This window comes from Eptesicus fuscus, chromosome 9, assembly GCF_027574615.1.
Source record: "Eptesicus fuscus isolate TK198812 chromosome 9, DD_ASM_mEF_20220401, whole genome shotgun sequence".
NCBI lineage: Eukaryota > Metazoa > Chordata > Mammalia > Chiroptera > Vespertilionidae > Eptesicus > Eptesicus fuscus.
Genome location: NC_072481.1, coordinates 40,566,126 through 40,578,574, shown reverse-complemented (window position 1 = coordinate 40,578,574; position 12,449 = coordinate 40,566,126). Strand labels below are relative to the sequence as shown.

The 12,449-nt window shown below is 44.3% G+C and overlaps 1 long non-coding RNA gene across 4 annotated transcripts in view; it reads right to left on the bottom strand.

Moving 5' to 3' along the window:
* Window positions 1-12,449, bottom strand: part of LOC114230777 (uncharacterized) — a 193,487-nt gene that overhangs the window by 152,534 nt on the left and 28,504 nt on the right. For all 4 annotated transcript variants that reach the window (XR_008557014.1, XR_008557012.1, XR_008557011.1 and 1 more), the window contains one exon: window positions 2,353-2,445. This is a non-coding gene — a long non-coding RNA (uncharacterized LOC114230777). The remainder of the gene's footprint in view (window positions 1-2,352; window positions 2,446-12,449) is intronic.

Genomic DNA, 12,449 nt, shown 5'->3' with positions numbered 1-12,449 from the left:
GGTGCCCTATTCCCTTTTCTGCTCCAGGCCATGGAGAAGGAGTCTGATTTTCAGGACTTTATGGCTCCTCACCCTGTATTCAGACCCCTATTTACCTTTTTCATAGGGGAGCGGAGAGGAGTAATTATTGCTCCAGGAGCTTTGAAGGTTGGTATGCTCTGTGGCAATAGAGGTGTCAAAGACGATGATTAGCGTTAATAATAAGTATTATTAGCAGCAGGTTTTAGCTCTTTTGAAAACGAAAAATGGCCCTGCAACTATTTTCTGACTGCTGAGGCTCCATCCATCACACACTTTGCTTTGAGAGGGATCCAGGACAGGACAGGGTGGGCTTAGGAGTTGGCTCCTGTCATGATCACAGGCCAACGCTAGCTCAAGATGCAGGGAGAGTACTGGCAAGTGATCACTCTGGGTACTTAGTACTTAGTACCTCTCTGAGTATCTTGAGTCATCCTCCCCCTGGTTCTCTAGTATATCAAGTCCCACTGGCCCTCTTCTTTTTCTCCAGTTGCTCTTTCCAACCCAAGGACTGTTGCACATGCCTGACAGAGGCCTTCTTCCCATGTGACCCTTCACTGAGCTGATGTCAGTTCATCCCTTGGTCTCTGCGCGGCTGGGTGCTCTGTGATTCTCTTCTGTAGCATAGATTTCTGCCTTCCCTGCTACATTGGGATGTGTGTGAGCACAGGTCAAAGTTCACCCACGAGCCACTCCATTGCCTATCCTAAGTTCAACAAAATAAGGAGGTGCTTATTCTATACATTACACTTAGCCAAACTTATCTTAAGCAGGAAGTGGCAAGATATCCCTAGTACAATCAGTGCACCCCTTACACCTCTAGGGCAGACCTGCACCCCCAGAGCTGGAGCATCCTGGAGGAACCAGAAGCCTGCAGCAATATGCCCTGTCCATATCGTTTTTATTTGCATTTCATTTTTATGAATACAAATGGGCATGGACATGCCTATGCTTTCTCCACCCCTTGGCCACAGGTCTTAGGTCCTGAGGAGGGCCAATGGTAACATCCACCCTAGGCCACAGTGATTGTCCAAGGCATGCACATGACCACGCCAGGCCAATCACAGGGCTTTCAGGGGATTTTCCTACCTCACATTATAGGAGGAAAATGTCCTTCCCCCTCTGATAGCAAGCTGAGAAAAATGGAAGCCTAAGGTGTACACATATCGTTATGTACATTTCTGTATATGTTCTATTTCACAAATTTAAAAAGTTGGAAGGCAAGCCTGGAGCTTCAGCAACCATGGTGTCATCACATGTAGGAAGCGCACAAGAGCAGGAGACTGAGGCAAATATGCAGTGAGTCAGAGAGGAAGACAGACAGGGCTCTGGCAGTACTGTAGATGGGCAGTGGGAAACCGCCACTATAAAGCCAGACAGACTCCAGTTCAAATCTAGCTTGCACCAAGTACTAGTTAACATCTATGCAAGTTGCTGAATCTCTTAAGCCTCTGTCTCTTCATTTGTAAAATGGGGATAACAATACCTTCTTTCAAAATGCATGCATATGGCTCATGCATATAAAAGTACCCCAGTAGTCGCTCAATAAATGTTGCTCTTTCCCTCACATTAGTAATGTGCACACTTTGTCTTCCATAACAAGAATCCAGTAGGAAACACCTGTGTGACCCAAGGCAGAGTAGGACACAGGGCACTGTGATTCAGCAACTGGACCTTCCACTCTGTGGCCCCAAGTGCCTCCCCAGGCCTTAATGCCCCTTCACTCCTCCCTCCTCCCATGTTACTAAAACTATCTAGATTGTTTGTCCTTCTTTGGCCAAATCTCATCCTTCCTGCCTAACCTACACCTCGATGCATTCCCAAACAGGAGGCTTCCCTGGATGGTTTAGTTGCCTGTGAGTTAGCCTTGCCCTGAAAGACATTCTAACAGAGTCTTTTCTATAAGAGTGTTATCTCTTCCAACAGAGAAAAGGGAAGGAAACAGAAAGGAAAGGTGGGGGAGGATCTACAGATGAAGAAAAAAAAAAGAATAGAGGAAATACAACAGACTTATTTTGTCAAGGGCTTTCCCCAAGAACTATATTAATAGCCATAGGAAAAGACTAGACTCCATTAGACATCATATTTACCAATTACTATGCCCCAGTTCTCTATTTTTGGAATCATATACCACACACCCCTTTCTCTTATGTTCAAAATTCTACATAGCTTTCAAGGCTCAGCTCGAATGCTTTTAACTTGTATTAATTAATTTATGTATTTGACTAATATCAACTGAATTCCAGCTATGTGCCAAGCACTGTGCTGGGTGCCGGGAATATAGTGGTGACCAACACAGACATCATTCTGTTCTAATAAATCTTTGAGCCTTACCTGTTTCCCCCCTAAAGGTGAAATGTACCTCCTCTTTCTGCTCCCATAACTGTTGTTGCTGCTGTTACTGACATTGCTTTTATGTCTTCCTTCCTTAAAAAAAAAAAAAAAAAAAACCTGTAAAATTGCGTGACCAACTCATCTCAGTGTGCTTGGAACTTTCCTGGGTTTAGCACTGAATGTATCATGTCCTAAGAAACTTATCAGGCCTCAGCAAATTGGAGCAGTTTCTCACTCCACTATAAAATCAATGCTATTACAACAACAAAGATTACTGGAAGAAAATCACTCAATCGTTCATTCTTCAAATATTTATTGAGAACCTAATTGTTACAATATTCTAGCTGGTTGCCTCTACTTAATGTTATATCTCTCCCACTATACTGTGAGCCCCTGGGGGTTGGAGCCCATGTCTTCTATTTCAGCCTTGCATTGCTAGGCCCCAGGACAGTGTCTGGCTTGTGAAAATAACATAATTTTATGTAAACCACTGTGTTTTTATTGAGAAACAGTATAAATTTATGCAAAACAATTCAAAGTATGTGTTTCTATAATTTTTAAACACAAATCTCTATCTAGTATCTAGTTGGGAAGGTTTAGCAAGTAATAAGATCCATTAACAACCCTCCTCCTCTCCTAGTCTCCCTCTAGCCCCTCTAGCAGATGAGCATCTGTCAGCAGCTATGGCAAATTAAGGCCTGATAATCACACATATGCAGGTATCAGCACCATCCAACCCCAGTTGTTTTCAGCCAATCCTAGATTTAACTGTAAACTGATGTGAAATAAAAATCTCTGGAGCTTCTACCTACTGGTTGGGGACCTTCTAGCCAGAGACACAAAACACAAACTCAGACTCCTATAGCTGGCAGCTTCCTTCAAGTATTAGAAGAGGATTTTCATGATTCTTACTTCTTATCCCACTCCCCACCCCCATATATACACCTGAGATTTTCTTATCCATTTAATAGTTCCTTCAACTGTGGTTGGATTAGTAAAATTTCAGTGGTTTTACCACTCATTCGTTATGTGACCCTAACAAAGTAACCTCACTTCAATCCTCACTTGGATCACTAGCAATATAGGGATGCAAATACATAACCCACAGAATTAGTTTGGGGATCAAGAGTGTTAAGGAATGAGAAAGTGTTTTAAAAACTCTAGAAACTTCTCAGATGTCAGGTATTTCATTTTCTTTTTCTTAAGTAGATTTCTTAAACATTTGTCTATTTTATTTTTCCCTCAAAGGACCATCTTTTGAATATATTTATAAATTTTACTATTTTGTTGATTTTCTAATTCACTTTTTATTCTTGTACTTTTTATTGTCTTTCTTTTCTTGGTTTTGTTTTGGTACCCACTTTCTAAATCTTAGGTTAGATCGTTAGTTGCTTTCTTTTAATTTATTCTTATTTTTAAGTGAAAGCATGAAGGCTATAAATTTACCTCTGACTATGGATTTGGCTGCATTATATACATTTTCAGATCTGGTGTTCTCATTTTCTTTTTCTTTTTTTTCTTTCTTAGTATTTCACAACTGTGTATTATCAAAATTTTCTTCTTTGAGTTTATGTTACTATCATCCTATTCTCAGCAGTCTAAGTTGCCCTTACTAAGGAGCACCTGTTGTTATGCTGAAGCTAGAGTATTACAATTTTCTGTAAACAGCTTTCTATCTGACATCTTTCAATACAAGTATATCATGGCTGTAAAAAAAAAGTAGGGAGTTTTTATTTTCTCATCATAAAAGCATCAGCAGCTTTTTGAATTCAGACATTTGTCAGTGAGCACATTTTTTGAATGATCTCAAATCCTCCTCCAGCTCCACCAATAACAAAAGAAATCAACAATCTGCTGAAAGAGGAAGTGTTAACAGCACTAGTCTATGTCTCTGGCCTTGGCTTATAAATTATGTTCCCAGAATTGCAGTCTAAACATTAGTCTTCCTTTAAGCTTAAGATAAGACCCACTTTCTCCCTGCAACCTTCTCAACCCACCAATCCAGGGGGGTGAGGGGGACCTCTCCCCTTTCTCAAATCATATTCTGTGCCCACAAGTCTAGGATTCAACCCTGACTCACAAACTAGACTGTAAGCTCCTTGAGAGTAAGACCATGTCTTTATACTTTTCATTCTTCTTTATTATATAGTTCCAGTAAATACTATGATTGTTTGATTATGATTCTCAAAGAATATTTCCTGAGAGAAAGTGTAACTGTGAAATTTAGGGTCATAGATTTTTTAAAGCAGCAAGTGGCAAAATCAAGAACCTTTTAAAACCCTTTAAGAAGATTGCGACTAATACCTTGGATGCATGCTTTGAGGAGAAGAAATAGTGGTATCCCAAATATGAAGGAAAGTCTTTTTTTGACACTATGAAAAACAAAAATTATACTTTGATAGTTGTCTAAGTAGAGCTACCTGTGGGCTCATGTTCTCTCAGGTATAGTGGACCAAAATGATTCTAACAATAAAGATTCACAAGAGTAAAATACTTTATAATTCATCAAGCTCTCTCATACGTGGGCTCATATGATACACAAGGCAAACCTCTAAATGAGGCAAGATAGGGGCTATTATCCCCATTTTGGAAAATAAGTATTTGGGTTTCAGAAAGGTTGGCTAACTTACCCAAGGTCACAATGTGAGGAGGTAGTCAGAAGAGAATTGAGCCCAGATCTTCTGATTCCCTGCCCTACATCCTTGAGGCTGCAGCTACCCTAAATTGATTTAGAAACTACTGAAATAAACCTCTGTACTCAGTCATCCACTTCAATGGCTAGATGTTCACTCACCAACATTTCCTTTGGATACCCACATGTTTGAAGATCCCAGAGGAAGAAGACAGGCCCTGCCCTCAAGGACCTCACAGACCAGAAACTCAATCACTGTAATGAGCATGACAAATTGTATTTGCTGCAAGTGCTATGAGAGAATTAAGATAAATAATAAGGACGATAAGAAATTTTTTTTAGCACTGACTATGTGCCAGTTTCTGTCCTAAGCACTTTGCATATGGGATGGATAGCATTATGTACCACACTGCCTGGCACATTACAACAGTTTAATAGTCAGCAGCCATTATTATTATTACTAGAGGCCCGATGCATGAAGATTCGTGCAAGAATGGGCTTTCCTTCCCCTGGCTGCCAGCACCGCCTTCACTCCGGCCGAGCCGCCTTTTCACTCCGGCCCGGAGCTGCCTTTCTGCCTTCCCACTCTGCCCAGAGGCCCAGAGCAGCTGGGGCAGTACAGAACACCTGTGCTGTCGCCATGGCAACAACGCAAGCGTCCCGCCCCCGGCCGCTTGGTGCCTGTGTATGCAAATTAACCTGCCATCTTTGTTGGGTTAATTTTGCATACTCACTCCTGATTGGCTGGTGGGCATCACAAAGGTACGGTCAATTTGCATCTTACTCTTTTATTAGTGTAGATTATTATTATTATTATTGTCTTAAAAAATGAAATTAGGAATTGTTATCTGAAAAGAAAAGGGAAGAATATTTAAATTTTAAAGTGTCCAAAACAACACAGTAGAGGAGCAACTAACCACACAGGGAACTTAAAGAGTTGGCCCCTGAGCGGCAGGGAAGGGAGAGGCTATAAAAGGAGGCACTGCCTTTGGGCAGCCAGAGACAACATACAGAAGAGGAAAAAGGAAGGGCCTCCAGCTAGAAAGCAGTGGAGGGTGGGGCTCTCCCTGTGCCTGACCCAGGCACTGAGGGTGAGGCACAGATTTTCCAAGGCTATTTGTTTGTAGGTTACATTTTTCCTGAACAGAATCCAAATTCCTTTGTTTTCACAGAGAGCACCATAGTTTCCAAAGAAAAGAAAAAACAGACTTCTTGGTCCAAGGGCTTTCCCTGAGAAATATCCTAATGGCTATGGGCCAAGGCAGGGTTCCACCAGGCTCTGTTCTCAGAGAACAATAGAGCAGCAGGCTGGAATCTTCTCCAGAGACTGCAAGAAAATAGCCATTCCAAGTTACTCCCTGGGAGATTTTCAATACAAGTAAGATGTCCTGTTGGTTCTGCCCCAACCAAACCCTCCTGCTTGAGGTTCCCAGAATATCGCACTCATGCAGTGTGCAAACCCTGTGCCTTGCCTGACAGCCCTTCCTCCTCCTCCCTGTGTTGGCATGGTCCCACTCCTCCTGAAAGACCAGCCCAAAGACTCTTCCTCCATGAGCCTTCCCTGGTGGTGCCCCCAAACCCCGGCTCCACCACCCCGGTAGGTGTATGGCTTTGACCTCAGTGCTCCTACATAGACCCACCTCTGTTTGCATTCATCGCACTGCCTTGTAATTACAGCACCCCTAACCACCCCCATCTCTCTCAATGTTGTAAGCCAGCAGTGAACCAAAGATGAGGAGGGAGGGGAAGTCCACCCTGGGTGCAGGTAAGAAAGGAGTGCATTATCTGTAGTGAAAATTTAATGTGTCCATGTGCAAGTCGTTTTGAACAATGTCAGGGATAAAATACTTTTCCTCTGCAGGGCAAACGGCATATGGGCAAGTGGCAAACCCACTCCTGTGAACATTTTCCAATTACTTCTGTCAGGAAAAGACCGTTCTATCAATGATAGAATCTATCTTTGGGCAGAGCCTTCAGTCAGTCAACAGTTACTTATTAGGGCTTATATGTGCCTGGTACCATGCTAGCCATTTTGCATGCATTTTATCCAACCTTCTCAACAACCCCTAAATATATGCATCTCTATTCAGCTATTTATCAAATGAAGAAACTGCATCTAAAAATAGTTAAATGATTTATCCAGGACTCTACCACAAGGAAGTGGTAGAGGACAATTTGAACCCAGACCTCTGAGCCCAGTGCTCTTTCCCCTGTGCCTACAACAGCATGCCCATCCCATACCAGGGGCGAGAACTGCAAGACACACTTCCTCTCCTCAAGGAGTTCAATCTAATGGAGAAAGGAACTCATACAACTCACCATGATTCAGCTTGGCATGTGACAAGTAGCTTTAGAAATAAGCTAGACCTGTGGTCGGCAAACTGTGGCTCGCGAGCCACATGAGGCTCTTTGGCCCCTTGAGTGTGGCTCTTCCACAAAATACCATGGCCTGGGCGAGTCTGTTTAGAAGAAGTGGCGTTAGAAAAAGTTTAAGTTTAAAAAATTTGGCTCTCAAAAGAAATTTCAATCGTTGTACTGTTGATATTTGGTTCTGTTGACTAATGAGTTTGCCAACCACTGAGCTAGACCAACCCCCAACTAGGGCCATCTCATTGAAGATCCAGGTGGGGGAGGAGGTTGGCAAGAGAAGCGTTCAGCCCTGATTGAACTTATACCAGATTCAATTCAGGACAGATGCACATGCTCTCCTGCTTGAGTCTTACCACAAACACCTCTGAGGTGAATCTCACTCACCTGAGTCCTTAGAAAGCTTACAGCCTGGGTGAAGACTTAAAACTATTAAAATAAAATAACCGGATGGTGACATTCAATGTGTATGTGTGTGTGTGCATATATTTATTTCATGCACATTTGCTGAGTGCTTGCTATATGCCAGGCACTTGTATATGCCAGACACTTGCTACATGCCAGGCACTCCACTGAAAGAACAGAGAGATATGGTCCAACCCAACCACTACAATTTTAGTAGTGGGACACCAGGATGGTCACAGTGAGAGAGAGAGGGACTTATAAACAACATTCGTGTTAACTGCCAGGAGATACTTCTACACAGGCAGGCCGGAAAGAGGACTCAGCCCCCTTCATTGGGATACAGGTGGGAGTCTAGAAAACTTCCCTGAGGGAGCTGCATTTCAGCTGACCTTGGGTGAACGGGCAAAAGGGGCAGAGGGGCAGTGAGGGCATTCAAACAGAGGAAGAGTCTGAGCAAAGGCCTGGAAGGAGGACACCTTCTGCAACTACAGGGGATAAAGTCAAGCTGAAGTTTTCACAGAGAGCAACCCTAAGTCAGGTTGTGGTGAGAGGCCAAGTGAGAGGTAAGCAGGGGGGTTAGACAAAAGACTGCATTTGCCGTCACACAGACCTGAGTTCAAGTTCTGACTGTGTCGCTAGCAAGACACCCTCTCTGCACTCAACTTCTGGGATGTAAATGGCGCAGGGTAGTGCCCCAGATCAGCAGCTCTCCGCTGCAGTGGTGGAGGTGCGGTGCTGGAACCAGAAGCTCTGGGGAGGCTCATTTTTGAAAAAACAAAACGCTAAAAACTTTGTGCCTTTGCTTTGATTTGCTTTTGAGTCATATTTAAATTAGTTTGAATTTAAAACTCATTCAAAGAGAGTGTGAGGTTCTGTGTTTATCTAGTGGAACCTGGATTATAGAAGAGGCAGAGAAACCTGGCTGAGACGATTCTTAAAGTCCTCTCTCATTCCAGCCTCCAGTTCTAAGGTGACTGACAGTTGGACAAACAGGAAAAAGCAGTGCAGTGCAGTGGTTCAGACACTGAAATTGAAGTCAGACCCAAATTCCAAAGCAGAATCTGCCCCTTATTCTCCAGTGAGACAAGCAAGAGAATTAACTTCTTGGAATGTCAACTTCTTCTTCTGTAACATGTGTTCCTCACAGGCTTATTGTGAGGTTTGAAATAATAAACTTGCAACAATTGGCACATAGTTGGTGCTCAATTAATGTCAGGTGAGTATATAGTTTTCAACTGCATCCCAATCCCTAATCATAATAGCTTCCCCTACCATGTGCTGAATGCTTTCCACAGGCTACCTCCTTTAGAGAAAGAAACTCACAATTTAATACTATGTCATCTACTAAGTTCACTGAGTTGTCTAAAGGTGGTTTTGACCCTTAGAATACAGCCACGATGAATGATGGGAACTTAGGGTATGCTGCCTGGAACCAGATCAGGCTTAAAATCTTTTAAAATTAAAGCTGTTGTTTTTTTTTATTACTCTGGAAACCTACCTAGTGCCCATTTTCATTTCCAACTGTTATGCTTTTTTTCTCTTACTTCTTCCACATTTAACTCAAGGCTTTAAATGCAAAAGCCAAGCTTGAAATAATCATAACATTTAAGCAATGAATATAATGACAACTTACATTTGCATCACAGGAAGATCTATATTCTAAATTTAATAGCTTTAACCGTTTACAGCAAGAGTTATGACAGGGACCCCGAAGAAGGAGAGTAAGAGAGGGAGAATCCGGCACCTTTGACTAAAGATGTCGTAGTCATAACCTGTTTTGGAAAGGATTAAGCGATAAATACAGTAAACTTGCCCTCAGTTGTGGGAACCCCACAGCACACACAGTTATTCTCAAAGGCAGAAGCAATTATTATATTATTAAAAGATGTAAACCTTAAGTGTGTGCTGTTTCTGTGTATTTAACTGGAAGATCACTAAGTACAGGGAAAGAAGAACTCGGGTTAATAGAGCACCTACTAGACACCACTGCTCTATCACCCAGAACACGCAATATCCACACTCCATGTAGGTACTTGCAACTGGACCCCTAAAAAATACAGGGAGAGGGAAACTAATAATGTTGAATACCACCTGTATACAAGGTACACGCATTGTGCATATGAAATATAAGAAAGTACATGCATTGCTTAAGCATATGTGAAGGAAGGCCAATAAACTGAGAAAGGAGACCCTGCCCTTTGTGAAGGAGGTGACTGTGCTGTTCCTCTGGCTGCATCCCCATGGCCTAAGCATAGTGTCTGGTGCATTGCCCAGGGGTTAGGAACATGGAGCATGAAGCCAAGTGTCATGGATGCAAATCCTACTTAGTGGCTGCGGGGCTACAGATAAATCAGTTAACCTCTCTGTGCCTAGGTTTCCTACTTGTGACATGGGATAACAGTAATATCTTCTTCACACTATAATTGTAGAATTAAATGAGCAAATGAGTGCAAAGTGCTTAAGACAATGCTGGCAAATAAAGAGAGCTGCAACGTAACCACTTGTAGACTTGCCAGATGCTGGAGATCCTGTGTCCTCTCCTCCACCCTGACACCTAAAGTGTAAGGAAGCTCCCTTTTCCAGGTGGGGGGACTGAAGAAAGTACACCTGCCCAGGCCGTCCAGTTCTTAATTGGCCTGAGATTCCTACCCTCTAACAATAATAGCAAAACAGCATTTAATGGGTTGGCCTTTACAGATACGCACACATTTACTTCTCACAGCAATTATATGAGGTAAGTGTTGCTAACCCCCATTTTACAGATGCAGAAACCGAGAGTGGGAGAGGTTAAGTATTTTTCTCAAGGCCTTATAGTCAGCAAGTATCAGGGTAGGATTTCACCTTAGGCCTGACCACCTGACTGTCCCCACAAGCAAGGTCCCAGGTGCCTGAGGCTGAGAGGGCGGGCCAGCAGTCCAATGAGTCCCCTGAGGGGCTGAGGGTTGGGACCCAGGTTACTCAGGCTCGGAAGGTTCTAGCGGGGTGGGCCGAGAGCGGGGGCGTGGTCCGCTGCGCTGGAAGGCTGCGGGTGGAAGATTGAGAGAGAGTTGCCGGGCGGGTTGCATCCGGTGCTCGCACCGGGAACCCGGCGGTGGCCCCGCCTGCTCGGGGCCTGGGCTCTCCACCGGTCGCCCTCCCCAGCCGACGCCCGCGCGTCCCTTTCGCTTTCCCCAGCCGTGCTGCTAGCCTGCGATTACTCAGAATCTCCCCCACTCGGTTGGCTGAGTGACAAAGATCTGCAGTAGATGTCCGAGGAAAGCATTTGCAAACAGTGCCCCTGCCCCCAGCAGACAGCTGTGCAGGCGGAAGTCTGGAAATCTCGGTTCTCCTCCTGCTCTGCCTCTGGCTCAGGTTGGGACTCAGTTTGCCCAGCTGTGTAAAGGGCGTTAACAACCCAGCGAAGGTGAACGGTGTGGAAAAGCCTGAAATTTCTTTGAAGTCTCCTATTTTCAGCTAAAATAGTTCTGGGAGTTTTATACTCTTCTCTGTCATCATGTGTTTTACTAAGAATCCATACTTTTTCATTTACAAAGGAGTAAAATTGCAGGGAAAGTAATCTGTGGCTTATCCTGTGGCTTAATCGCCCTCTCCTCCACCCCACCCCTGTTTGAGAACCCAAGGAAGCTCTGGAAGAAGGTCCTTTCTTTTCCCACTGGTCTGTTAATCTGATTTGTTGTGGGGTTTGTTTGTTTGTTTTTTGTATTCTTCCCCGTTAAGACTTTTACAATCTCACTGATGGCAGGTGGGGTGGGAAAAAAACCTGGGTTTTCCAACCAGTTTCTATTGGAATTTCTCGTTCTGCCCCCACCCCACCCTTTTTTTTTTTTTTTTTTTTTTTAAGCCGCAGGACCTTCTTGGTCAAGCGATTTAAACTCAGGGAGCCTCAGTCCCCCGTCTATAAAATGGGGAGAATACTCCTTGCAGGGTTGCTGGGAGGATTTGGAATGATGGGCCTGCCTGGTGCTGGGTGATCCATGGATGAGGGTGCTAATGGGTGGGAACACTGCCGGTCTAAGCCTGGATTTCCTCCCTCTACTCCTACTTTTGGCCCCAAATCCCCGCACCTGCGGGAGAGCTGGCCTGCGGGAGAGCTGGGCGTGGCCGGTTCCCAGACTCTTGAGGCCTGCGTCTCAGCGGGGGCACCGGTTCCTGCCTCCCCCTAGGGCCGCCTGGGCAGGCGGGACCCGCGGCGACTTGCAGGCGGAAGGCCGTGGGCTTTATTTAAACAAAAAGCAGGCGGTGGAGCTTGCCTTGTATGGATGAAACGCTGGCGGGCCGGAACGTGGCTGGGGGAGGCAGTAAAAGGCAGCCAGCACCTGATAGGAATCTGAATAAATAAAATACCTGAATGAAAGAATGCATTGAACTGCTTTCCTAGGATCACAAAACTCGAACCAAAGGCGGCCTTCGGAATCCTCCCAAACGCCCTGTCTCCTCTCACTGATAGTCTGGCAAACAGAGGCTCAAACGGTGGCCTCCTGTCACCCAGATAGAGTCGCCTGAGGAGCATGACTTCAGGACCTGGAGTGAGATCTGGGTCCTAAACCAAGAAGGGAAAGGGAGCCCCTTTTTATGAGCACCTACTATGTGCTAGGCACTGATCTATTTCATTGACTTTCCACACCATGCTTTTAGGTAGCTATTGCCATATTCATCTGGGGAAACTTTGGCTCAGATAGGCGAAGTCACTTGC